Genomic DNA, 27,616 nt, shown 5'->3' with positions numbered 1-27,616 from the left:
AGGTAAAAGAACATTCAAGAAATGAAGGGCTCGGCCTTCCAGCGAGCAAAACACTCCAAACTTGCAGACATATTCTAGATGATCCACACTGCTTTTGGCCGGGAGCGACATGGCTCATGTCTTTGTGTTAAGGTAAACTAGAAGACTCCATTCAAGGGAAACAAATTGCAATGAAAATGAAAGTGCTATGCCTCTGAGGGAATAGCCCCAACAGTAGTAACCACACTCCTATAAGACTTCGTCCTGTTCATGACCTGTTGGGCATTTGCATCTAGACCCACATCCTTTCCCTGGGAACCGGGAGAGCACTGGCTGCTACCAATTCATTTAACAATATTTTTTTTCTTTCTTAATTTTAAATTAATTTTATTTTCTCTAGAAAGACTGTTTAAAACAAAAATAAGGAGAAGTCACTATCTTACCACCATTTTAACTCCTATCCTATCACCTTAAAACAACCATTCTTGCCATCTTGGTGCATCTTGGTCTTTTTTTGGCTTGTATTACCAATGGTTTCAATCATACTGACATGTACAGTGTTTTAGGTTGCTTTCACCCTTGCCATCATTTAATAACCATGTCCATGCAAGTAATGGTCTATAAAACTATTCTTTTTTAATGACAGTAGAATGGTGGCATGTATCGTTCCATGGCCATACCATAATTTACTCAACTTGTCCCAATTTTTAACTATTATAAATAACAAGGTTGATTGTGCTTTCATGGATGGAACATTCTCTATACTTTGGGTTATTCAAAAAATAAATTTATGGAAATTAAGTGTCTTGTTCAGCGCATTGGAATGGTTATAGAGTAAATGACGAGGATATCTGCTTCTCCACAAAGTAGGAATGTTTCCAAATGAAGTCATTTGAGGACATCAAGTGGACTGAAATTATAAAACCAGAAGAACGAATAAGCTCCATGAGTGGTATCTGTTATTTATAATTCAGAGGCTGGTGTCTACTGAGTGATACATGAGATTCTGTTAAATGGGTAAATGAGAGCATGAGTGTGGGCTCTGAACCCGAGCTGAGGAGTCCGAATTTTGTTTTTGCCACTTACTAGCTATGGTGCTTTTTAAACAGATAAATTACTGTGGAACATAATAAAAGCTGTGTTCTGGATAAATTTCCAAAAGTCTGTGCCAAGTCCTTTTGTAGTTTTCTGCTGTGAAACTCCCATTAAGTTCTTAAGTAGCAAGAGCAATGCTGAAAACATACCTCAACATGAAGTCTGAAGGCTGTGCTGTGCTACATACAACACGAGGTTCTGCAAGGTAGGGAACCACTGCTCACTAGGGTGCTCTTTGAAAATCAGCTTTTATCTCTTTTTATGATTGCCAACTCTTACAATTGCTGAGCACTTCAATGTCAACTTAATGACCTCACCTACTGAGGGAAGCAGTGGGACTTGTGGAATGGATGCCATACTCGGCTTTTGATAAGATGGATGACCTTGGCTGGGAAAATAACTGCTGACGAGTGGCACTTCTCTCTTTCTAGTATTTCTGACAGTCAGCACTTTCAGCCACCTAACAGGTGTAGCAAACAAAGACAACATCCTTGATCCAACTCCATTTTAAGAAGGTGAGTTTTTAAAGGGGTGTGTTGTGGGAAGCAGGATAGGAAGCCAAAAAGGACAAGTTATTTCTGGATCCCAAGTTCGTTGGTCAATGAAATAGAGCTCTGAAGTTTAGTGCACCTGCTGTAAGGGAGATTGCAAGGGGGAACAAATCTTAAGGATGCTTTTTGAACGTCATCTAGGAAAACTGTAGTTGTGTGGGTAAAACATATAAGCCAAAGAACAAAGAGGGGCTTGGAGGCTGAGTGGGGATAAGGCAGGAAGAGTGTACACTTCAGGTTCCAGATGGTTAAGTCCAGCCTGATGATTAAGTCCACTGGCGGCTGCTCACCTTGTGGTTGGACTCAAGCAATTCTGTCGATGATGGATGGGGAGGAGGGTGGGATTCGAAGTGCGGGCAGAACAGGTGTAGATGGCATCAGTGGGACATCTGCTGGGAAAGAAAGGGTTTCACTTCAACTGAAGAGCTCTGTGTCCCTACTAGAGCAGGGAGCTCCGCGCCTGCCTCCTCTAAGGCAGGAACAAGAGGTTCCAGGAGGGCGTATTCTTCTCATCCAGAGCAGCTGCCCCCACCACACTCCCTCCACTCCCCTCTGTCAAGACAAGAGACCATGTAAGACAGTGTATCCGTTGGGGTTCTCCGAAGACACAGAACCATGAATCACATATAATATAAAGGAGTATCGTATATGACATGAAAGAATATGAAGACTCTATAGAATGCATTATACACCACATGTAATATAAAGGAAGTATTATAACACGAGAAGATATAAGGAATATATCACATTATACATCATATGCAGTATAAAGGTATATTTATATTGTGTATATTTATGTGTATGAGAGAGCAAGAAAGATTTGCTCCAAACACTCGTTTTATCTGATTGTGGAAGGACCAGTGAGTCTGAAACCAGAGCACAGGCTGATGGGCTGAAAATTCCTTGGTAGGAGCTGATACTGAAATAAATCATTTCCTCAAAAATAAAGTTATTTTTTATTCCATTTCCTGGAACTGTTTTCTTTTTAAGTTCTAATTTATTTGAAAGGCGGAGAAACAGAGACAGATTGAGAGAGCTCCCATCTGCTGCTGACTCATCTCCCAAGTGCCCACAACAGCCAGGCCTGAGCCAGGCCTGAGTCGGGAGCTGAGAACTCAATCCAGATCTCCCATGAGGGTGGCAAGGGCCCACCTACTTGAACCATCACCCAACCCCTCCCAAGGTGCACGTTAGGAGGAAACTGGAATCAGAAGTGGAGTGAGGACAAGAACCCAGGCACTCCGATGTGGGACGTGGCTGTTCCAAGTGGCATCTTAACTGCTCTCACGCCTATCTCCAATACCGCGATTGTAAAGCAGAATTTCTAGTTTCCCAGAGAAACCTGTCTTGCTTTGAAGAACTTTAATGTGACTACATAAGGCCCACCTGATTATCAAACAGAATCTCTTTTACTTCAACTGACTTAAGCACACCTACAGAATGACTTCACAGCAACACCTAGATGGCTGATTGATTAATTAACAGAACTCTAGCCCAGTGGACTTGAGACATAAAATTAACCATACAGATGGCCTAGGAGCATATATATATCTTAATCGAATCATGAGAGCCATACATGAAGCGGACTGACACTGAAACAGAGACACTGCAGAGCATCCTTCTACCTGTTTTCTCCACACAGCTTCTCCCTGTGACCATTCATCAGGATTTCCCCCACTTCTGGACACTTGGGAACTCTGGGCTACTTCGATGGTCTTTAAGTTTTGCTCTCCTCACAATAACTTTGCTCTTTCACACTACCAATAACCCCACTAGCACATTAGCTCTCCTTCCAAAATATACCTTGTAACCACGCATTCTTCTTCGTTGCACTACTATCGCCTGGTCCCGTCCACCACCTTCTCACTGTAAAAGCCTCCTCACTACGTGCCTGCTTTCACTGTCCTCTTCCAACCCATTCACACAGAATGACTTAAAAGATATATTTAAAATAAAATCTGATGTGTTACTCTACTGTTTAAAACAGGCTGGCACTGTGGCAATAGTGGGCTAAGCCTCCACCTGCGGCACCGGCATCCATATGGGCACCAGTCCTGGCTGCTCCACTTCTGATCCAGCTCTCTGCTGTGGCCTGGGAAAGCAGTAGAAGATGGCCCAAGTGCTTAGGCCCCTGCATGTGCGTGGGAGACCCAGAAGAAGCTTCTGGCTCCTAGCTTCTGATCGGCCCACCTCTGGCCTTGTGGCCATTTGGGGAGTGAACCAATGGATGGCAAACCTCTCTCTGTCTCTCTGTCTCTGTCTCTGTCTCTCTCTACCTCTCAAATCAATAGAAATAAATCTAAAAAAAAAAAAGCCTCTCCTGGAATGGGAATTTGGCAAAGTGGTTAAGAAGCTACATGGGACATCCACATTCCGTATCAGTGCCTGGATTCAAGTCCTGGCTCCACTTCTGATTCTGCTTTCCTGCCAGCGCACGTGCTGGGAGGCAGCAGGTGATGGTTTGAGGAAGTGGATTCTGCCACCCACATGGAAGACCTGCATTGAGTTCCAGGCCTGCAGCCCCACCTGTGGCAGACATTTGGAGGCGTAAACCAGCACTTGGGAGATTTATCTATCTCTCTGCCTTTAAAATTAAATAAATAAAAAGTAATAAAAATTTCTCCCAAAAATGCCCGAGCAATAAAACTTGAAGCTTTTCTGTTATAGGCTGAACTGTGTCTGCTCAAAAGTGGAATGTTGCAGCCCAAAGTCCCAGACCTCAGAACAGGGCTGCATTTGGAGAAAGGGCTGTTAAAGAGGTAATTAGGCCGGCGCCGTGGCTCACTAGGCTAATCCTCCTCCTTGTGGCGCCGGCACACCGGGTTCTAGTCCCGGTCGGGGCACCAGATTCTGTCCCGGTTGCTCCTCTTCCAGGCCAGCTCTCTGCTGTGGCCAGGGAGTGCAGTGGAGGACGGCCCAAGTCCTTGGGCCCTGCACCCACATGGGAGACCAGGAAAAGCACCTGGCTCCTGCCATCGGATCAGCGCAGTGCGCCGGCCGCAGCGCGCTGGTCACGGCAGCCATTAGAGGGTGAACCAACGGCAAAGGAAGGCCTTTCTCTCTGTCTCTCTCTCTCACTGTCCACTTTGCCTGTAAAAAAAAAAAAAAAAAAAGAGGTAATTAGGTTACTGTAAGGCTGCTAGGGTGGGTCCCTAATGCAATCAGACGGCTGTGCTTATGAGAAGAGGATAGCACACACAGAGAGATACACTACACAGGGGCACCCGTGCACGGAGAGATTGGTGGAGAAGTAGAGGATGGAAGGATCATCTATAAACCAAGGAGAAAGACCTCATGAGAAACCAGCTGCCTGAACCATAGGAAAATCCATGTCTTCATATGGGCCTCCCAGCCAGCGTGGTTTGTCAGGGCGGCCTGCACAGACTGCACAGACACCTTACCTGGGCTCGCAGGGTCCCAGCCATTCTTGCTGTCCACCTGTCCATGCTGGTCTCTTGTCCATCTCCGGGTCACTCCCTCTCTTGACCTGCTCATGGCTTCTCAGCCACATCCAGCCGGTTCCTTTGAGGGCCCCTGGCACTGTTGCTCCTCTGCAGGGTAAGGCCTTGCCTCCGTTCCTTATAGCACGGGCCCTGGCCTCAGCTCAACTGTCCCAAGAAGGGAGGCCCTCCTGGACCATCTGCTTCCCAGTGGCCTGCCTGCCACCGAGCTGGGCACAGCCACCATCACGTCCCTCTGCTTCGATTCCTTCCCGGCACTTATCCTTCTTCAATGTCATGTGTCATGTTCTGATCTGGTTTTAACTCATTTATTGCCTATTTCCCAGAGGAGAATGAAGTCCCTTGAGAGCAGACCTTTTCTCTGCCTGGATCACCACTGGGTCCTAGCACCTGGGCCTGGCTCCTAATTGTTGCCAAAGGAGCATTCATTGCTGCTTGATAAACACGTGAGCAATAAGTGATTTAATCTACTGACTAAACAAAGAATGAATACATGGATAAACCTGGCAGAATATGTGGAGACTCAGAAAATCAAAATATCTGACTTACGTATTTTTGTTCCATAGTGTTTTTCTTTGTTTACCATCAAAACTACTATTCTCTTAAGGTTTTGTGTTTGTTTTCATTGCTGTTGTTTATTGGTTTGTTTTGGTTTGGGTTTGTCTGGGTCACATGCTTTTATTAAAGGAAAATAAAGCTATAAGATTAATTCACACCAAAATGTAATTGACTGGGCTGGCAGTGTGGCATAGTGGGTAAGGCTGCCGCCTGCAGTGTTAGCATCCCATATGGGCACCGGTTCAAGTCCTGGCTGCTCCACTTCTGATCCAGCTCTCTGCTATGGCCTTGGAAAGCAGTAGAAGATGGCCCAAGTCCTTGGGCCCCTGTACCCATGTGGGAGACCCAGAAGAAGCTCCTGGCTCCTGGCTTCAGATTGGTGCAGCTCCAGCCATTTCGGCCAATTGGGGAGTGAACCATCGGATGGAAGACTTCTCTCTCTCTCTCTCTGCCTCTCCTCTCTCTGTGTAACTCTGGCTTTCAAATAAATAAATCTTTTTTTTTTTAATTTTTTTTTGACAGGCAGAGTGGACAGTGAGAGAGAGAGACAGAGAGAAAGGTCTTCCTTTGCCGTTGGTTCACCCTCCAATGGCCGCCGCGGCCGGCGCACCACGCTGATCCAATGGCAGGAGCCAGGAGCCAGGTGCTTTTCCTGGTCTCCCATGGGGTGCAGGGCCCAAGCACCTGGGCCATCCTCCACTGCACTCCCTGGCCACAGCAGAGAGCTGGCCTGGAAGAGGGGCAACCGGGACAGAATCCTGCGCCCCGACCGGGACTAGAACCCGGTGTGCCGGCGGCGCTAGGCGGAGGATTAGCCTAGTGAGCCGCGGCGCCGGCCCAATAAATAAATCTTTTAAAAAATGTAATTTACTAAGGCCTTCTGGAATCCACCAGAAAAAGTTACCAATTGAAAGAGTGAAACTTGGCTGGCGCCGTGGCTCAATAGGCTAATCCTCTGCCTTGCGACGCCGGCACACCGGGTTCTAGTCCCGGTCGGGGCGCCGGATTCTGTCCCGGTTGCCCCTCTTCCAGGCCAGCTCTCTGCTGTGGCCAGGGAGTGCAGTGGAGGATGGCCCAAGTCTTTGGGCCCTGCACCAGCATGGGAGACCAGGATAAGTACCTGGTTCCTGGCTTCGGATCAGCGTGATGCGCCAGCTGCAGCGTGCCGGCCGCGGCGGCCATTGGAGGGTGGACCAACCGCAAAGGGAAGACCTCTCTCTCTCTCTCTCTCTCTCTCTCTCTCACTGTCCACTCTGCCTGTCAAAAAAATAAAAAAAAAAAAGAGTGAAACTTATTTAATCAAATGATATTTGATTACTGGAGACTTTCAATTAGTGTGATTAAGTGAAGGATTTCACCTGTGTCACATACCGGGGCAGTCCTAAATTATGCAGATGTGAGATTCTTCAAAGCTTCTTCATTCCCCTTAAAACACTGAATTTGCTGTGAATGCTTTGGCCCCAAGTCAGTTTATTCAGACTACTCCTGGGCTGAGGTGTGATGTGGAAGGCTGTTCAAGTTGCAGATTCTAGGCCCTCATTCCTGGAGATTCTGCATCAACAAATTTGGGTGTGGGAAGCTTTATTTTTAAGAAAGATCCACCCTCAGTGACTCATCTTTGAGAAACACTGTTCTAGGACAAGACACAGAAACTCCCTTTAGCCCCTGCCAAAGGAAAGTCAGCTCCAGCCGGCTTTGCCAAGACGTCCCGAGGAACGGAGGTGAGAAGAGAGGAACAGATGTCAGTCACTCCTTCCTGCAGGTATACGGGGACTCGAGAGGCACCTGAGAGGGAAGGGCTGGAAGCTGAGAGACAACAGGTTAAATTAGGTAATATATATGTATCTATTTTTCTAATATAACTTTCAAAAGCAAGTTCCACTTTGTTTAGGCATAGGTGGCGGCCCACACAACAGGTGCAGCTTGCTTCATTCATTTTGAGACAATGCTTGCAGCAAAAGAAAACAGAAGGAGGCGGGTGTGGTGGTAGAGCAGGGTTAGCTAGCACTTGTGAGGCCAGCATCCCGTAACAGAGAGCCAGCTGGAGTCCTGGCTGCTCTCCTTCCAATCCAGCTTCCTGCTAATATGCCCAGGAAGGTAGTGGAAGATGATCCAAGTGCTTGGGCCCCTGCTACCCACATGGGAGGCCACAATGGAGTCTCCTGGCTCCTGGCTTTGGCCTGCCCTAGACCTGGCTGTTGTGGCCATTTGTGGAGGGGAGTGAATCAGCAGATGGAAAATCTCTTTTTCTCTCTGTGGCTCTGCCTTTCAAATAAAACAAGTAAATCAATATTTTGAAACAAATAAACTGAAGAAGGGCTATGGCTTACCCTCCTTCACAGTAAGCCTGCAGAAAGAGGTGTAGCCAGGGGACAGTAGGCTTTGCTAAGAGAGGAGGTGCCTGGCTCACTTGTCCACATCTTAATCCTGAGCTGCTATCTGTTCCCACCATCCCTACAGGGTCCCTTACAAATACCTGACTTGATAGGCACTTGACCTTGGTCTGGAGGGCATAGAAACTTTTTGAAGACACAAACTATTTCTTATCTATTCTCTGTCCCCAGTGTCTACCACAGCGCCAGGCATAGAACATGAGCACAAAAAAACAGCAATCTCTTCGCACTTAGATGAGGCAGACAATGAGAGAGCATTTATTCTCTGCCAAAGCCACATCTGGGAAGGCTTCTGATGCAATAGCACATGTTGCTGGGAAGCGGTGGTGACATCACACCTCCAGTATAAATCAATACACAGAAACTGGCCCCTCTTTTGTTCTTACAGTGACAAGAATTTGGGTTGAATTATTCCTGGTTAATCCCAATATGTTGAAAAGTTGTATTTATTCAAACTTTAAAATGTGAGAAGACTTGTTTTAGGAAAAAAAATTAGACATGATTTTAGTTAAATTCATGAAAATATGGCTATAGATTTGTAAATTCTCATATGATTTTTTTAAAGATTATTTTATTTATTTGAAAGAGTTACAGAGAGAGGTAGCAGCAGCAGCAGAGAGAGAGAGAGAGAGAGAGAGAGAGAGGTCTTCCATACACTGATTTACTCCCTAAATGGCCACAATGGCTGGAGCTAAGCTGATCTGAAGCCAGGAGCCAAGAGCTTCTTCTGGGTTTCCCACATGGGTGTAGGGGCCCAAGGACCTGGGCCATCTTCTACTGCTTTCCCAGACACATTAGCAGGGAGCTGGACTGGAAGTGGTGCAGCTGGGGCTCAAACCAGCACAGCACCCATAGGGGGTGCAGGCACGTCAGGCCAGGGCTTTAACCCACTGTGCCACAGCGCCAGCCCCCATATGATTTAAGTGATGCTAGTGCTTCATACTTAAGCCACCAATCTGGAGACAGAGCATTCTAGAAATAAAGACATCTATTTTGCCAACATTTCCCCCAACTTGGGATTTGAGGGAAGAGCATCAACTCTGTAGTTGTTAGATATGGGGCACTTTTATATTTAGTGAAAGAATTGTCTGAGTTGGTGGGGGGAGCTGGCACTGTGGCATAGCAGGTAAAGCCACCACCTGCAGTGCCCGCATCCCATATGGGCGCCAGTTCAAGCACTGGCTGCTCCACTTCCAATCCAGCCCTCTGCTATGGCCTGGGATAGCAGTAAAAGATGGCCTAAGTCCTTGGGTCCCTGCACCTGCGTGAGAGACCTGGAAGAAGCTCCTGGCTCCTGGCTTCAGATCAGTGCAGCTCCGATTGTTTCAGCCATCTGGGGAGTGAACCAATGAGATGGAAGATCTCTCTCTCTCTCTCTCTCTCTCTGCCTCTGCTTTCTGTAACTCTGCCTTTCAAATAAATAAATAAATAAATCTTTTAAAAAAGAGAGACAGAATTGCCTGAGTAAGTCAGAGAGCTTCCAACACATCCATTTTTGTCTAGGAGGGGAAAATCTGATAGAATGTGTCTGAATCCTTTGAGGAGAAGTGACAGGACACATTTAGAGCGCTCTCTTAGAAACAGAAGGCTCCCAGGACACACAGCTGTGCAAGACAGCATATGTCCAGGGAGCAGGGAGAACATGACTTACTATTCTTGAGGATGAGAAGGCCCATCCTGAACCAGATGCCAAGAACTTGTCAAATGTTTTGGATCAGTTTCAACTCTGTTTGGTCAGCCCATTCTCAGTCCTCTCACTCCTTGTGGATGTTCTTTTATCAGTAATGGAGACAGAGAGAGAGGGAGGGAGAGAGAGAGAGAGAGAGAAAGACAAAACACATGTGGAGCAGATGAGCTCTCCAGGAAAGAGGGAGTGAGCATTCCAGCAGTTCCTTGGTTAGGTGTGGAGGCAGCTGTTGAGTTTCAAATGCATAAAGAAAGGCAAATTTGAAGATCAAGAACGCAGATCGCACTGGATCATACCTTCCCCCGCACTGTGTTGGATATCTCGTATCTTCTTCAACACCATTTTATTGCTTCTTTTATACTTGGTAAATCTCGTGCTCTCATTTACATTTTTCTTAAAGTTTTACGTAACAGATTCAGCGTAGTTTGTAGATACAACCCTAAGAACATAATGATACCCCCTCCCTCCCACCCACCCCTCTCTTGTTCTCTCTCTCCCTCCCTCTCCCCTTCTGTCTGTCTGTCTTTGAGATAACACTTTGACATTACAGTCAAAGTCTTAGTGCTTCACCAAATAAGAAGTTCGTTTAGCAGGAGTATAGGCACGGGCTAGAAACAGTGATCAGGTGTTCCTTGGAATAAATCCGTGTCGCTTGCTTTGATCTTCACACCGCTATTCTGGGGCAGGCCCCTGTTTCTGTTTTTCACCTTCATGAAGGAGATACTTTTATTTTCCTCCAATCTTTAAGCATAAAACCTGGGTCTATGGTTTTTCAAGAGTGAAAATGTCATTTTTCCACCTCCAAAACAAAATGAGGCAGGGTATATTTTGTTAGGTGATATACAATTATTATATACACATACACATATTTTTAAGAGAGAAAGACAGTGGTGTAATACTGAGAAAACTTCTTTAAAAGTTTCCAATAGTAATAACGTGTATTTTAAAACAGTAAAAAAAAAAAATGGTGACTTTTCACAAAGACTGCAGTGCCTCCTGGATGGGTTAACGGAGACAGTAGTGTGCAAATATAGGAGCTTCTGTCTTAGAAAGAGTGATCCAAACCCGACCTCCCGGGCGTCACAGGGGGTAATGCCCTGCTCAGCCGTGTTATCTGAGGGTCTGGACACCTGGAAGAGAAAGGATCAGACCATACATCAAGGGACTGGGTGGTCATGTGCCTGCTTTGAAGTCTATCTCAGCACAGGCTCTCAAAACTTACAGCGGTTTGGGACTGGCGCTTGGTCTAGCAGTTAAGACACTCTTGTCTCACATTAGAGCGACTGGTTTTGAGTCCAGCCTCTGCTACTGGCACAAGCTCTCCACTAACATAGACCCTGGGAGGCAACTCAAATGATTGAGTTTGTGCCGCCCGCATGGGAGGCCTTAGACTGAGTTTCTAGCTTCGACCCTGGTACAGCCTGATTATTGTGGGAATTTGAGGAGTGGACCAGTGCATGGGAGCCCTCTTTCTTTTTTTCTCTCTCTGTGTCTCTCTCACTCTCTCTCTCTTTCCTGCGCTCTCTCTCTGCCTCCCAATACATTTTAAAAAATAATAATGTGCAAAAAATACCTGGTGGTTCGCCTTCAGAGCCCTGCTATGGCCTCCAGAAAGACCACATTAATGTACGATATTTCACCTGGGGGAAGGGTTGCATTAACCCATTCATTCTGTGTGTAGCATGGATAAAAGAAAATTGTACTGGACCCTAAAGAAACGGCTCAATGAGAAAGGAGACTTTGAAGATGAATGCACAGCTATATCATTCTTGAAAGGGTCCCAGACTGGGTTGGAGAGAGACAGGAACCAGGTGAGCCCAGGAAGGTCCTTCACAAGGGTGGGTGGAGATTAGAGATGGGTGCAGGGAAAGCCTGGGGGTCTTGGCCCTCTCTGTATTATTTGATAGAAAAACTCTGGGAACTAGGAAGAGGGCTCATTGTTTGTTAGGGTGACATTTAACAAAAAGCCCACCATAGAGGTGGGTGTTTGGCCTACAGATTGAGACACCAGTTGGGGCTACCACATCCCATTGTGGTACCTGGGTTTGAGTCCTGGCTCTGCTTCCAAGTCCAGCCTCCTGCTAATGCGCACCCTGGGAGGCAGCAGTGATAGCTCAGGTAGCTGGGTCCCTGCCACTCATTCGAGACACCTAGATTGAACCCCAAGCTCCTGGCTCCAGCCTGGTGCAGTCTAGCCTTTGCAGGCATTCAGGAAGTGATCCAACAGATGGGGTCCAAATCTCTCACTCTCAAATAAGCACATAATTTTTTTTAAATTGACTTTAGAAAGAAGAGATAATGTCTTTTAAAAAAAAAATATTGATTGATTTGAAAGTCAGAGTTACAGAGAGGCAGAGGCAGGAAGAGAGAGAGAGATCTTCCATCTGCTGGTTCTGCAATGGCCAGAGCTGCGCTGATCCAAAGCCAAGAGCCAGGAGCTTCTTCTGGGTCTCCCACATGGGTACAGGGGCCCAAGGACTTGGGCCGTCTTCCACTGCTTTCCCAGGCCATAGCAGAGAGCTAGATCAGATAGTGGAGCAGCCAGGACTCAAATCGGCACCCATATGGGATGCTGGCACACCAGGCGGCGACTTTATCCACTACGCCACAGTGCTGACCCCTAGGGGTAGTGTTCTTTTGAGAAAGTCACCCCTGGGGAGGTATTTCTTTACTCTGTGCTTACTAGCTCAAGAATAGTATTTCCCAAACTGAGGAATGTGAGCTGATATGGAATCATGGATATTTTCATTTTAATAATTATGTTTGCTTAGCATCTATCAGAAAAATGCAAGTAACACATCAACCCTATGAATTCATGAATATTATGACATAGGAAGAAGTGAAAGTAAAAATAAACTGAGTCAATTGAAAGGAAAACATTAAGCAGATAAGAAAAAATAATGATGGCATGTGAATGACTATAGTGTGTGAAAGTCATTGTTTTGGGGCCAGCACTGTGGCTCATCATGTTAAAGCCATAGCCTGCAGCACCAGCATCCTAAATGGGCACCTGTTGGAGTCCTGGCTGTTCCACTTCCAGTCCATCTCCCTGCTAATGCACCTGGAAAGCAGTGGAGGAAAGCCGAAGTGCTTGGGCCCCTGCCACTCATGTGGGAGACCCAGAAGACGCTCCTGGCTCCTGACTTCAGCCTGGCCCAGCCTTGGCTGTTGCAGCAATTTGAGGAGTGAACCAGCAGATAGAAGATTGATTCTCTCTCTCTCTCCCTCTCTCTCTCCTCTCTCTCTCTCTGTAACTCTGCCTTTCAAACCAATAAATAAATCTCTCTTTTTTTGACAGGCAGAGTTAGAGTGAGAGTGTGAGAGAGAGAGACAGAGAGAGAGTTACAGACAGTGAGAGACAGAGAGAAAGGTCTTCCTTCCATTGGTTCACTCCCCTAATGGCCACTACGGCTAGCGCTGCGCTGATCCCAAGCCAGGAGCCAGGTGCATCCAAAGCCAGGAGCCAGGTGCTTCCTCCCAGTCTCCCATGAGGGTGCAGAGACCCAAACACTTGGGCCATCCTCCACTGCCTTCCTGGGCTACAGCAGAGAGCTGGACTGGAAGAGGAGCAACCAGGACTAGTACCCGGCACCCCAACCGGGACTAGAACCCGGGGTGCCGGCGCCACAGGTGGAGGATTAGCCAAGTGAGCCACTGCGCTGGCCCAACAAATAAATCTTTTAAAAAAAATCACTATTTTTTGTATTAAGTTGTTCAGTTTTTTTGTCTGTTCTACTTAATATGACTGGTTTAATTCTGTAATTAATACATAGTTATTCTTAAGTGTTAAAAATTAACTGAAATGTGATCCCTGTTAAACATAAGAGTGGGAATAAGAGAGGGAAGAGATGTATAATTTGGGACATGCTCAACCTGACTTGCCCCAAATGGTAGAGTTAGAAACATACCAGGGGATTCCAATTCAATCCCATCAAGGTGGCATGTACCAATGCCATCTCACTAGTCCAAGTGATCAATTTCAGTTCACAATTGATCATAATGAAAGGACTAAGAGTCAAAGGGAGCACATAAACAAGTCTAGTACCTGCTAACACTAACCGATGGAATAAATAAAGGGGAGAGTGATCCAACGTGGGAAGTGAGATACTCAGCAGACTCATAGAATGGCAGATGTCCTAAATAGCACTCTGGCCTCAGAATCAACCCTAAAGGCATTCGGATCTGGCTGAAAAGCCCATGAGAGTATTTCAGGCATGGAAAGCCAAGACACTCTGGCAAAAGATCTCTGCGAGTGAGATCCCAGTGGAAAGAACAGGTCTTCAAAGAAGGAGGTACCTTTCTCTGAAGGGAGGAGAGAACCTCCACTTTGACTATGACCTTGTCTAAACAAGATAAGAATCGGAGAACTCAGAGGGCTTCCATAGCCTTGGAAACTCATGACCGGAGCATAGGGAGACTACTGATGCCATAGACAGGAGTGTCAATTGGTAAAGTCAACAACAGGAGTCATTGTGCACTTACTCCTCATGTAGGATCTCTCTCCTTGATGTGCTGTGTATTGAGATTTAATGCTATAACGAGTACTCAAACAATATATTTCACTTTGTGGTTTTTTTTTGTTTTTTTTTTTTTTTTTTTTGACAGGCAGAGTGGACAGTGTGAGAGAGAGACAGAGAGAAAGGTCTTCCTTTGCCGTTGGTTCACCCTCCAATGGCCGCCGCGGCCGGCGCGCTGCAGCCGGCGCACCGCGCTGATCCGATGGCAGGAGCCAGGAGCCAGGTGCTTTTCCTGGTCTCCCATGGGGTGCAGGGCCCAAGCACCTGGGCCATCCTCCACTGCACTCCCTGGCCACAGCAGAGAGCTGGCCTGGAAGAGGGGCAACCGGGACAGAATTCGGCGCCCCAACCGGGACTAGAACCCGGTGTGCCGGCACTGCAAGGCGGAGGATTAGCCTAGTGAGCCGCGGCGCCAGCCCTCACTTTGTGTTTTTATGGGGGTGCAAACTGTTGAAATCTTTACTTAATGCATACTAAACTGATCCTCTGTAAAAAAAAAAAAGAAAAAAAAAAAAAGAAAGAAATTATCAACTCCCAACTTGACTCTCACTGGGATTAAACATGACAATAGGTCTGATCTGATTTCATCATCATTTAAAAAAAAATCATCTATTATTTCTCACTTTATGTTTCTGTGTGAGAGCAAACTGTTGAAATCCTTACTTAATGTATACTAAGCTGATCTTCTGTATATTAAGATAATCAAAAATGAATCTTGATGTGAATGGAAGGGGAGAGGGAGTGGGAAAGGGGAGGGTAGTGGGTGGGAGGGACGGTATGTGGGGGAAGCCATTGTAATCCATAAATCGTACTTTGGAAATTTATATTCATTAAATAAAAGTTTAAAAAAAATCACTATTTTTGAGATAGGTGAAAATAAATGTAATAGTTGTCTACTTATGATATATTTCCAAGCTAATAAATGAAGCCATTTATCGAACATGCAAATGGGGGAAAAATAAGGCTGGGTATTCAAGTGGCTGCCCTCTGATTGACACACAATGTTTTGGAAAGTGATCAGTAGGCAGCCCTTCCCAGGCAGTGTTGCAGGGTGGCTAAGCAGAGTGGGGTCTTTGAATCGTGTTCCAAATTTGCACTTCACCAGTTACTGAGTGTGTGACCTTGGACAGGACGCTGCATCTCCGAGTCTCAGTTTGCTCACCTGTCAAATGGAACCATCTCCTTCTAAGGATTATTGTGAGTGAAATGAGGTGATCAATGTACAGTGCCAAACAAACTGAAAAACAGCAAGATCTCAATATTCGCTGACACAGTTGCTTTGATATTCCCAGTATCCTTTCTCGCATGGATCTTTTCACAATGCACTTTTAACCTGCCTTTCTCACATCTGCACAGACCACAACACCTATTACTGCATGCTTTGGTTTTATCACCATCACTTCAGTGTAAAAGACCCTGGAAAAACAGATTGTTTGCAAAAGAACTCCTGGTTGCCTGCCCCATCATCTACCTTCTCCTATTGCCAGAATTCCAGAAAGGCTTCCCGCTGAGCCCTCACCCATTTGATACTTCCATAGCCTCGGACTGACCTTGTAACTACGTGACACATTCTTTACCTTGTGGATCATCCGCCTCTTTTGGAAAGACATTTGAAATGGAATCTTCTGTTTCTTTATCTAGATACAGTGTGCTGATTGCTGGGGCCACCTAATACCACGAGAGGGTCAAAAGGAGACATTCCTGAAACAATTCTTTCTAGTGCCAATCGGACCCGCTTGGCTTTCTAGAGCTGAGTCAGAACACCCATTGTCTAACATGCTAGGCTGACCTCACAGCAGCCTGGAAGACCAGGGAACCAAGGCAAGGCTGCGGGACTGTGTTGAAGACTTTGGCAGTCTCTTCACTGTATTCCCAATAACTAGAGACATGAGTCATCCTTAGGATGCTACTGCCATTCTTAACAGCAGGGACTCAGGTGTGAATCCCACCTCTACCCACTGTGTGACCATTAGCCAGTAACCGTGTTTCTCTGTCTCTTCAACTGTAACTTGGGAAGCCCAGGTAGAGTGCTAGGGAGAATGTCTGTGCTGTGGTCAGCCTGCAGGAGTGGGGTGGACCCCCATCGCATATTTGATTGGGAGGTTGAAGCTGATCAGGTTATGTGAGAGAGTCTTCAAAAAGCTCATGGAAAATGCATATTATGAAACAATTATGCACGGATTTTAATTTCTTTTTTGACAGGCAGAGTTAGACAGTGTGTGAGAGAGAGAGAGAGAGAGAAAGGTTCACCCCCCAAATGGCTGCTACGGCCATTGCGCTGCACTGATCCGAAGCCAGGAGCCAGGTGCTTCTGGTCTCCCATGGGGTGCAGGGCCCAAGCACTTGGGCCATCCTCCACTGCACTCCCTGGCCACAGCAGAGATCTGGCCTGGAAGAGGAGCAACCGGGACAGAATCCGGCGCCCCAACCGGGACTAGAACCAGGGGTGCCGGCACCGCAGGCGGAGGATTAGCCTAGTGAGCTGTGGCGCCGACCTAAAATTTTTTGCACAAAAATAAACTTGTCTTTTAATTCCATTTCCATGAACTTTTTGCAGTACACGCATCCACACACCAAGCGGGTATGAAAAGGGCTATTGGGATGAAAAAGTTTATTGGAGGAAGTAAGGCAGGCTTTCTGCTATGGTTGGACTATGGTTTGTCCCCTGTAAAAATCATGTCGGAGTTTAATCCCCATTGTGCGATGTAAGGAGGGTGGAAACTTAATCTTACTATGGTGTGTAGGGGCCCGGCCTTTGGCAGGTGGTTAGGGTTAGCATTGGGATTAGGATTTCATAATTCGCTGGGATGGGGCATCACGCAGGACCTTTTGGGGTTTGAACCTCCTTCTGATGACAAGGGTAACAATATCCTTATGTGGGCAGAAGGGAGGGGTGAGGCTTAAAAGCTGTCAGCAGTAGTAAAATATCAGAAAGTGGATCAGAATGTTTTTTGTCTGTCTGGCACCGAGCAAATAGACTTTGGATTTACCTTGCAGTAGTCCCCAAAATTCTCTTAGTCATGATGCTTTTGGGGTTTTGACCTAATCATCAGATAGACCATGGAGACTTACTATAGACTTGTTCTCCATTAAAATTTTGTATTTTGTTTATCTGGGCAACAGACAGAATTGTCTCACCTGTTCATTCACTCCCCAAATGCCTGAAACTGCCAGGCCTGGGCCTGTTAGACGCCAGTGGGCCTGGCAGACGCTGGAAGCTGGAAACTCAGTCTGAGTTCCGCACGTGGCGGCAGGGCATGAACTGCTCAAGCCATCACCTGCTGCCTCCCAGAGTATAAATCAGCAGGAAACTGGAGACAGCAGAGCCAGGACTGGAACCCAGGCCCTCCGATCTGGGACACAGGCATCCCAGCCGGTGGTCTCTTAACCACTGAGCCAAACGCCCACTCTTCTTGATCTCTGCTTCATGTCAAGGAGTTTATCAACCTGAATGGGATCATGTTGCCCCTACAGACCGAATCAGGGTGTCTGTGTGAACCCCTCCTTACCTACAGCTCATGACTGCAGAAAAATCCCCTGCCTCTTTACCTTCCTATATGTATTTGAGTATGTGTGTGTGTGTGTGTCTGTCTGTCTGTCTGCATAAATACAATAATAAATACACAACCATTGGTTGCAACATTAGTATCAGATACATCATTAGCAGTGCCTTTGAGACGGTAAAAAACATATTCTCCCTTGGGAATGGGAGTATACAGGTGATAGACAGGCTAATATATTGCTTTTATTTTAAGAACTTTATCTCAAAATAGCTATTGTAAGTCAAAAAGCAATGAGATCTTTAATGCTATGTGTGTGCTTGTTGGCTTTACTGAGTATAATTTGCATACAAACAATGCAATGATTTTAACTGTGTAATATGAGTTTTGATACACATACACAGGCCACTACACTAGCCATAATATCAACATTACCCTAGAAAGTTTGCTTGTGACTCTTTGCAGTCTGTCCACCTCTTGGAACCCCCAGGGCCCTGGTAAACAACCACAGAGGTGATTTCTGTCACTATAGTTTTATCTTTTCTAGAATTTCATTTAGATGGAATCATACAGTGTTTAGTCATTCGCATCTAGCTCCTTGTATTGGTTTTTTTATTGTCGTTCTAACAAACTAGCACAAACAATAGCTTCCAACAAGACAAATTCATTGCCTCACATTCTGTGGGTCTAAAATTCAGGGGCAGCGTGGCTCAGCTGGGTCCTGGAGTGGATTTCACAAACACCCAACACAAGGCAGCCCTGCAGTCCTCGCTGGAGGCCCCAGGGAAGACTTGTCCCAGCTCGTCCAGGCTGCTGGCGGAACTCCTGGCGGCTGTAGGACTGAGGTCTCCACTTGCTTGCTGGCTGTCCGCTGGGGGCCGTCCTCAGTTCCTGGAGCCTTCTCTCCCATCATTGCACACGGCCCCCAGTATCTCAGAGCCAGCAAACCTGCGTCCAGTGCTTCTCACACCTGGAACGTGTTTGACTTTCCCTTCTGCGCAGCCCAATGACTCCAGCTGGAGCGACTTCTGTGCCTTAAGGGCTCATGTTGGAAGACTGGGCTCCCCTGGATAACCAAGGATCTTTTCATATTGAAGACCCTCTGCTTACTGATGTCTACAAAGTCCCTTTTGCCATTCAATGTGACCTCTTCGTGGGTTCCAGGGATTAGGCTGGGGCCGTCTTTAGGAGAGCATCCACCTTTGAATACCCATCCAGGGTTGTTTATACATCAACATGGCATTCATCTTCATGGCCAGGTAGTAGGAGAGGTCTTCAACATGTTCATGGAAAACGTGTACTACATTTTAATCCCATGTTCCATGATTTCGAAGCTTCCTCGTATGCAATTATAAGGATACAGCACAATTTGTTGATCATTTCCAATTGACGAACACTTGGAGTTTCCAGTTTTTGACTAATATTAACAAAGTGGCTATGACACATTTGGGTACAACTCTTGGTTTGAATATATGTCCTTTATCTCTGCTGTATAACCACTGGGAGGGACAGTCAGGTCACATGGTGAGAGGGTATCTAACTTTAGAAGAAGGTGCCAAATTATTTTCGAGTGACTGTACCATTTTGCTTGTCCACTAGCAATCTATTAGAACTCTAGTTGTTTTACAGCCACATCCATAGTTAGTATTGCCAGTTTTAAAAAAAAAATTAAAGGGGCCAGTGCTATGGCATAACTGGTAAAGCAGCTGCCTGCAGTGCTGGCATCCCATACGGGCGCCGGTTCAAATCCTGGCTGCTCCACTTCTGATCTAGCTCTCTGCAATGGCCTGGGAAAGCAGTGGAAGATGGCCCAAGTCCCTGGGCCCCTGCACCCATGTGGGAGACCCAGAGGAAGCTCCTGGCTCCTGGCTTCGGATCGGCACTGCTCCGGCTGTTGTGGCCATCTAGGGAATGAACCAGCAGATGGAAGACTTTCTCTCTCTTTCTCTCTCCCTCCCTCCCTCTCTTTGCCTCTGCCTCTCTGTAACTCTGCTTTTCAAACAAACAAACAAACAAAACAAACAAAAATTTAAGCCGATAATGCATGTGGAGTTCTTTCAATTTGTATTTCCCTAATGACAAATGATGTTGAACTTCTTTTCATGGTTTGGGTTTTTTGTTATTGTTGTTTTTTGTGGTTTTGCCTATGTTTACTTCCAGAAACATTAGACTTTTATCTCTGACTTATAGGTCTACTATTTTGAGTTAATTTTTCAATATGATAGGAGTCACTTTTCTTTTATTATTATTTCTGTGTAAGTGTGTGTGTATATGTGTATGTACAATTATTTAAGCATCAAATGTCAAAATTGTCACGTCTCTTGGGACCTTTGGTGAAAAAGCAATCAACTGTCCTATTAGTCCATTTCTGGATTCTCTTTTCTGTTTGATTAAGCAGTGTGTCTATATTTATGTCAAACCACATTGCTTTGATTATACAGCTGTCTATAATACTCAAAAGTTCTACTTTTTAATAAGTTTTTGGGATTTTTATGCCAATTTTAGAGTAACCTCATCAACTTCTGCAGGAAAATTTGTTGGGATTTTGACTTCCATTGCATCGAACCTATAAATTAGCTAGGGAAGAACTGACAATGATATTGGACCTTCAGATCCGTGAGCATTCCATAGCTCTGTTGAGCAAGGTCTTCTTTAAAGATCTATTAGAGAAGCGGAGTGACAGAGAGAGGAGGAGAAACAGAATGAGGGAGAGGGGAGAGGAAGGCAGGGAGGGAAAGAGAGAGGGACAGAGAGAAAGAGAGAGAGATCTTCCATCTTCTAGTTCACTCCCCAAAAGCCTGCAGCTGCCAGGGTTGGGCCAGATGGAGTTTCTGGCTCCACAAGGGTGGAAGCCATCACCCACTGCATCCCAGGCACATAAGCAGGAAGCTGCCGGGGAAGCCCAGAGTAGCCAGGACCTGAAGGAGCACTCAAATATGGGCTGTGGGTGTCCCAAGTGGCAGCTGAACCCTCTGTGCACACACCCACCCCATTCAGTTAGGCCTTTTTAATTTTCTCTCATAAATGTTTTGTGGTTTTTAGTTTAGCAGTATTATACATGATTTGTTAAATTTATTCCCAGGTATTTTATGGTTTTAAAACATTATAAAAAAACCTTTGCTTTCTTAATTTAAATGTTCATCTTTTAAGATTTATTTATGTATTTGAAGGTCAGAGTTATATAGAGCGAGGGAGAGACATAGAAAGAGATATTCCATTTACTGGTTCACTCCCTAAGTGTCCACAACAGCCAGGGCTAAGCCAGGCCAAAGCCAGGAGCCAGGAGCCAGGAGCCAGGAGCTTCCTCCTGGTCTCCCATGTGTGTGGCAGGTGCCCAAGGACTTGGGCCATCTTCTGTTGCTTTTCTCAGGCCATTAGCAGAAAGCTGGATCAGAAGTGAAGCAACCAGGGCACGAACTGGCACCCTTATGGGATGCCAGTGTCTCAGGCAGTGGCTTTATCTGCTATGTCACAATGCCAGCCCTCCAATTTCCAATATTTAACCACTATTACCTTGTTATATTACTTAACTTTGAGTTTCTGCTTCTTAATTTGTAAAATGGTGATGCCATGTCCATTTAGCAAGGCTGTTATGAAAAGTATTCACCCCAAAGCACCTAGAACTAAAAAAATTATTATAGGACAAGTGCTTTAGAAAAGTCACCTCTTTCAAACCTCGAAATACTCCTCCAGAAAGATATATCCACACCCTAACACTTGGAACCTGTAAACATGATCTTATGTGGAGGTGGGGGGCTTTCTGGATATATTTAAATGAAGGCTCTTGAAATAAGATCATCCTGGATAATACAGATGGGCCCCACACCCAGTGATCAGGTCCTAATAGAAGACACACAGAGAGACAGAGCAAGAGAGGGGAAGAGAAGGTCATGTGTAGACGAAGACAGGAATAGAATCATGCAGCTGTGAGCTGAGGACCACCTGGAGGCACCTTGATTTCTGACTTCTGGACTGCAGGTCTGGGACAGGATACCATCGTGGTCTTTCTTTTTTTTTCTTTTTTTTATATTTTATTTAATGAACATAAATTTCCAAAGTACAGCTTATGGATTACAATAGCTCCCCCCCCATAACTTCCCTCCCACCCACAACACTCCCCTCTCCCACTCCCTCTCCCCTTCCATTCACATCAAGATTAATTTTCAATTATCTTTATATACAGAAGATCATTTAGCATATATTAAGTAAAGATTTCCACAGTTTACACCCACACAGGAAACACAAAGTGTAAAATACTATTTGAGTACTAGTTATAGCATTAATTAAACACCTAAGAGTAATTGTGTATTAATTACAGAGTTCATCCAATAGTTTTAAGTAGAACATAAAAAATACTAAAAGGGTAAAGTATTAAGTTCTTTTTCTTTTTTTGTTTGTTATATAGTTTTTTTTTTTATTTAATAAATGTGAATTTACAAAGTGCAACTTTCGTATTGTTGTGGCTCCCCCGCCCCGCAACCTCCCTCCCTCCCGCGGCCCTCCCCTCTCCTACTCCCTCTCCCATCCCGCCCTTCATCGAGTTTCATTTTCAATTACTTTCATATACTGAAGATCAACTTAGTATATACTAAACAAGGATTTCAACAGGCTGCACTCACACAACTACGACTAGTAGTGTTTTTAAGTTTCATACTAGAACACATTAAGGACAGAGATCCTACATGGGGAGCATGTACCCAGTGACTCCCGTTGTTGATTTAACAATTGGCACTCTTATTTATGACATCAGCAATCACCCGAGACTCTTGCTATGAGCTGTCTAGGCTATGGAAGCCCCTTGAGTTCACCGACTCTGGACTTGTTTAGTCAAGGCCATATCACAGTGGAGGTTCCTTCCTCCCTTCAGAGAAAGGCGCCTCTCTCCTTGACCGTCGTGGTCTTAAACCACCTGCCTTGTAGTACTTTGTTACGGCAACTCTGGGAAGTGACTACAGAACCATATCCCCATTTTGCAGATAACAAAAGGGGATGCCAGGAAGATGATACAACTTGTTCCAGGTTCCACAGCCATCAGTCCAACTCAATTTTTCTTGATCCAGATCCTTTGTGGTTAATCATTCTGCTATATCCCACCTGGTACATGCCAGGTGTTGTGGGCATCACAGATATTTAAGACGCTGGTCTTCCTCATGGTTCTTAGAATCTTTAAAAGACATTCCAAAAAATATAGTAGCCAAGTATATATCATACCACAAAAGAAAAAACAGGATGACATCCTTCTTATCTAAAACTATTTTATTCAATTATCTCTTGATTTTCTTATTTCAATTAGACTATTTTTTCTTTTTATTTTGGCACGCCTTTAAACATCTATGTGCTATAGAAAAGACAAGCTGTAGTTTTGTTTCTTGTATGAAGAGCGGGATGGAAGAGAACGAAAAGTGTCCAGAACAAATTGTGCTTTGCTCTTTTTTTTTTTGGGGGGGGGGCAGGTAGAGTTACAGACAGTGAGAGAGAGAGACAGCGAGAAAGGTCTTCATTCCATTGGTTCACCCCTCAAATGGCTGCTATGGCCGGAACTGTGCCGATCCAAAGCCAGGAGCCAGGAGCTTCTTCCTGGTCTCCCATGCAGGTGCAGGCGCCCATGCACTTAGGCCATCTTCCACTGCCTTCCCGGGCCACAGCAGAGAGCTGGACTGGAAGAGGAGCAACCTGGACTAGAACCCGGCACCCATATGGGATGCCGGTGCTGCAGGCGGAGGATTAACCAAGTGAGCCGTGACCCCGGCCCATGCTTGGCTCTTGTTAAGCAAACAGGGAATAATTCATCATGATCAATTATGGAGAGAAAGGGGTGAAATCCCCACCTATGAATGGGAAGTTGTTATTCCCTCTTTCAGTTCTATCAGATTTGGCTTCACATTCTTTCCAATGCTGCTCTTGGGTCCCTATGCTATGGGCTCAGAGTTTGTGTCCACAATCCCAAAGGTGAGGGCATTGAGGACTGGCGTGTTCGCGAGGTGACTCTGCTCTCACGAGTGGGATTAGTGCCAGCTCGAGGGAGCTGGTTTGCCCTTTCCGCTGTGTGAGGACACACAGAGGGCCTCATCCGTGCAGAACAGGCCCTCACCAGAATCTGCCACTGCCTGGAGCTTGCACTTCCCAGTCTCCAAAATTGTGAGCAAATACATTCTTGTCTTGATGAACTGACTTCTTCACCAGCCTGAAGAGACCCTCTGATCCCTGGTATATTTCTTTGGAAATATATTTGGTCGGACATAACATGGCTATTCCAGCTTTTATAAAACTCATGTAGCATGGTATATTTTTCTGTTCTTGTACTTCACCTTATGTGTCCTTAGACTTAAAGTGGATTTCTTGCCTGCAGCCTACTGTTAGGTCTTCTCCTTCAAACTGACTCGCCCTCTCCTTTCAGTTGGTTTAGCCTACTACACTTGATGTAACTACCAACCTGGCTGGTTTTAAATACACATCTTCCTCTTTGTTTTCTGTTTATTCCCCATCTGTTTTTTGTTACTCTTCTTCTGCTTTATTTTGGATTGTGTTATTTATAATTCCATTTTATTGTTTTTTTGTTTTTATTTCTGTTTTTTTTTTTTTTAATTTGATTGTGTTGTTTTGGGGGGATTGTTCCTTTTGGACTTACGAAGTACATCTTTCACTTAGAGTTTACTGTCCAATAGTATTATATCATTTGATATAGGACAGTATTTCAAAATGTACATGGAAATGGAATGATGCAAGTATTTTTAAAAATATATTCATATGCAGGGTCTTCAAAAAGTTTATGGAAATATGTATTTTGAAATAAATTATCCATGTATTTCAATTGTTTTGCATCATATAAACGTATCTCAATTTCGTTTCCTATGAGCTCTGTGAAGTCCCCTCCCGCGGAGCTTAGTAGCTCTGCAGCAGTGTATATACACTGTCCACCTCGACCTGCCGCTACCATACATTTCACTTTTACGACCTCAATGCCTGATCATTTTTAGTAGGCAATTATATTTGAAAGAGATTTTATAATAAGAAAAAATAATACCTTTAGCTACGTATTTACTGTATTTTGTGCTGTTCATTCATTTGTAAGATCCCAATTTCCATCTGAAATCATTTTTTCCTTTTGCCTGAAGGACTTCCTTCTTCACTTCTGGTAGGGCCAGTCTTGTAAAAATTCCCTTAGGTTTTATACATGGAAAATCTTTATGAAGATGCCACGTCACTGTGCTCTGCCTTGCATTTTTTTAAAAAGATTTATTTATTTATTTGAAAGTCAGAGTTACTCAGAGAGAGGAGAGGCAGAGAGAGAGAGATAGAAAGAGAGGTCTTCCATCCACTGGTTCACTCCCCAGATGATTGTAACAGCCGGAGCTGCGCCAATCCGAAGCCAGAAGCCAGGAGCTTCTTCCAGGTCTCCCACGTGGGTGCAGGGGCCTAAGGACTTGGGGCATCTTCTACTGCTTTCGCAGGCCACAGCAGAGAGCTGGATCAGAAGAGGAGCAGCCGGAGGCCAATGTTTCAGGCCAGGGTGTTAACCCACTGTGCCACAGCGCTGGCCCCTCTGCCTTGCATTTTTTAAATGAGATACTACTGTTGTTCTGATCTTCACAGTGAACTGCGTGGCCCCTGCCATTCACATTCGTATTGAAGCCATAACCCCATGATGTGACTGTATTTGGAGTTAAGGCTCCTGGAAGACCATCAAGGCTAAATGGCATGCCAGAGAGGTGGGGTATTAATCTTATAAGATTGGTAGTCTCATCAAAAAGAGAGATTTCTGTATCTATTATCTACCTACCCATCATCTATCTACCTCTGTGTGTGTGTGTGCGCATGCGTGAGAAAATGCCACTTGTGGACACAGAAAGCAGCAGCCACGTACAAACCAGGAGACGTGCCCTCCCCAGACCCAACCTTGCTGACTGCCTGCTGGCTGACTCTGCAGCCCCAGAACCGTTAGAAAATGGCTCTGCTGTTTATGCCGCCCGTCTAGGGTCTCTGTCTATGGCAGCCCAAGCATTCTCTGTATAAAATATCTCTGTTTCCCCTGGCGTTGTGGAAGATTTCCGCTTCATTTTTGGTTTCCAGGATTTTGCTTATGCTATGACTTTTTGTAGTTTCCTTTATACTTACTGCTTGGGGTTCGTTGAGCTTCTTGGGTCTGTGGGCTTACAATTTTCATCAAATATAGAAAGCTGCAACCACGATTTTTTTAGATTATTTTGCTGTCTCCTCTCCAGCCTACCTTTACTGGGACTCCAGTTAGAAATAGGTTGGGCTGTTTGACTTTGTTCTATACCTGATCGATATCTGATTTATCATTTGCCAGTCTTTGTCTCTCTATTTTATTTTTATTTTTATTTTTTTTGTGTGACAGGCAGAGTGGACAGTGAGAGAGAGAGAGAGACAGAGAGAAAGGTCTTCCTTTGCCATTGGTTCACCCTCCAATGGCCGCTGCGGCCGGCGCACCGCGCTGATCCGAAGCCAGGAGCCAGGTGCTTCTCCTGGTCTCCCATGGGGTGCAGGGCCCAAGCACTTGGGCCATCCTCCACTGCACTCCCGGGCCACAGCAGAGAGCTGGACTGGAAGAGGGGAAACCGGGACAGAATCTGGCGCCCCGACCAGGACTAGAACCCGGTGTGCTGGTGCCGCAAGGCGGAGGATTAGCCTAGTGAGCCCCGGCGCTGGCCTCTATTTTATTTGAATAGTTTCTATTGCCAAATCTTCAAGTTCACTGTGTGTGTGTGTGTGTGTGTGTGTTTTTTTCCTGCAGCATCTCTTTGCTGTTAATTTCCATCAGTGTGTGTTTTGCTTCAGGCAATATGTATTTCATGTCTAAGCTTCCCACTTGGGTCTTTTTCATTATTTACCCTGTCTCCTCTCATCATGCTCACACCTTCATCTATCCTCTCGAACATATGTAGTATTTTATAGATGGTTTAATGTTCTTTTCTATTCACTTTATCGTGCATGTCATTATTTTTTATAATTATAGCTTTCCCGGCTTAATGCCTGTCTAAAGTGACGAAGGAAATCCGGTATTATTCCATCATCTTTAGAAGCTGAACTCTTTCGTGTTCTGGGGACAACGACTGAAGGGAATTCTGCCTTACGTCCTCAGATTATAGGCAATAATTAAACAAAGGGGGCAATATTAACATTTATCGAGTTAATTCCAACATGGCAAAAACCATTGTTAGGCAAAAGATACAATTAAATGATTAGAAAGCAAACCGTGTCTTGAGGGTTCTAAAGTTGTGTCTTAAGTCCAGCAAAACTCTTCTCACTTTGTATACCACCAGGATCACTAAGTTCCCTTAAGGTATTTGGCTCTTCCTCTGCGCAGGTTCACCTGCGCGCCTCAGAAATCTGTTTGCATTAGTAAAGTTTGAATGTTGGCTGCTTGATGTCCAGATCTTCATTTGCAAATGCCTGGCGTGGTTTCCCTCCTGAAATCTGACAGACAGAACTTCCTGTCTCTGGATAGCTTCCAGTAAATGCTCAACATTTCTAGGCATATCCTCAAATTGGTAAGTGAACAGGGAGCTGTAAAATCTTCAACTTTCGCACAAAGTTTTGTTTTCTGGGGTTTACGTATTTGTACACTGACTGCCATGTGATTTCTTTGGGGAAAGGATTGTATCCCATGCATGACTGAGCCACTGAGACCACGCCCAGGGCAGCAGATATTGATACAGATATTGATGTAAATAAGCGACTAGACTATCGAGTAACTTCAAGGATGACAAAAAGTATCCTCGCTAAGTTATCAATATCTCCCAGAACACACAAAAGGCTTTCGAGACGTTCACAGGAAGTGTGCATTATGAAAAATCTATGCATGGATTTTGAAAATATTAATTTCACTTTCTCATGATCTTTTCAAAGTACTC

This window comes from Oryctolagus cuniculus, chromosome 8 (assembly GCF_051225735.1).
Source record: "Oryctolagus cuniculus isolate XC-2025 breed Fujian yellow rabbit chromosome 8, ASM5122573v1, whole genome shotgun sequence".
Lineage (NCBI taxonomy): Eukaryota > Metazoa > Chordata > Mammalia > Lagomorpha > Leporidae > Oryctolagus > Oryctolagus cuniculus.
This window is presented reverse-complemented; position numbering follows the sequence as displayed.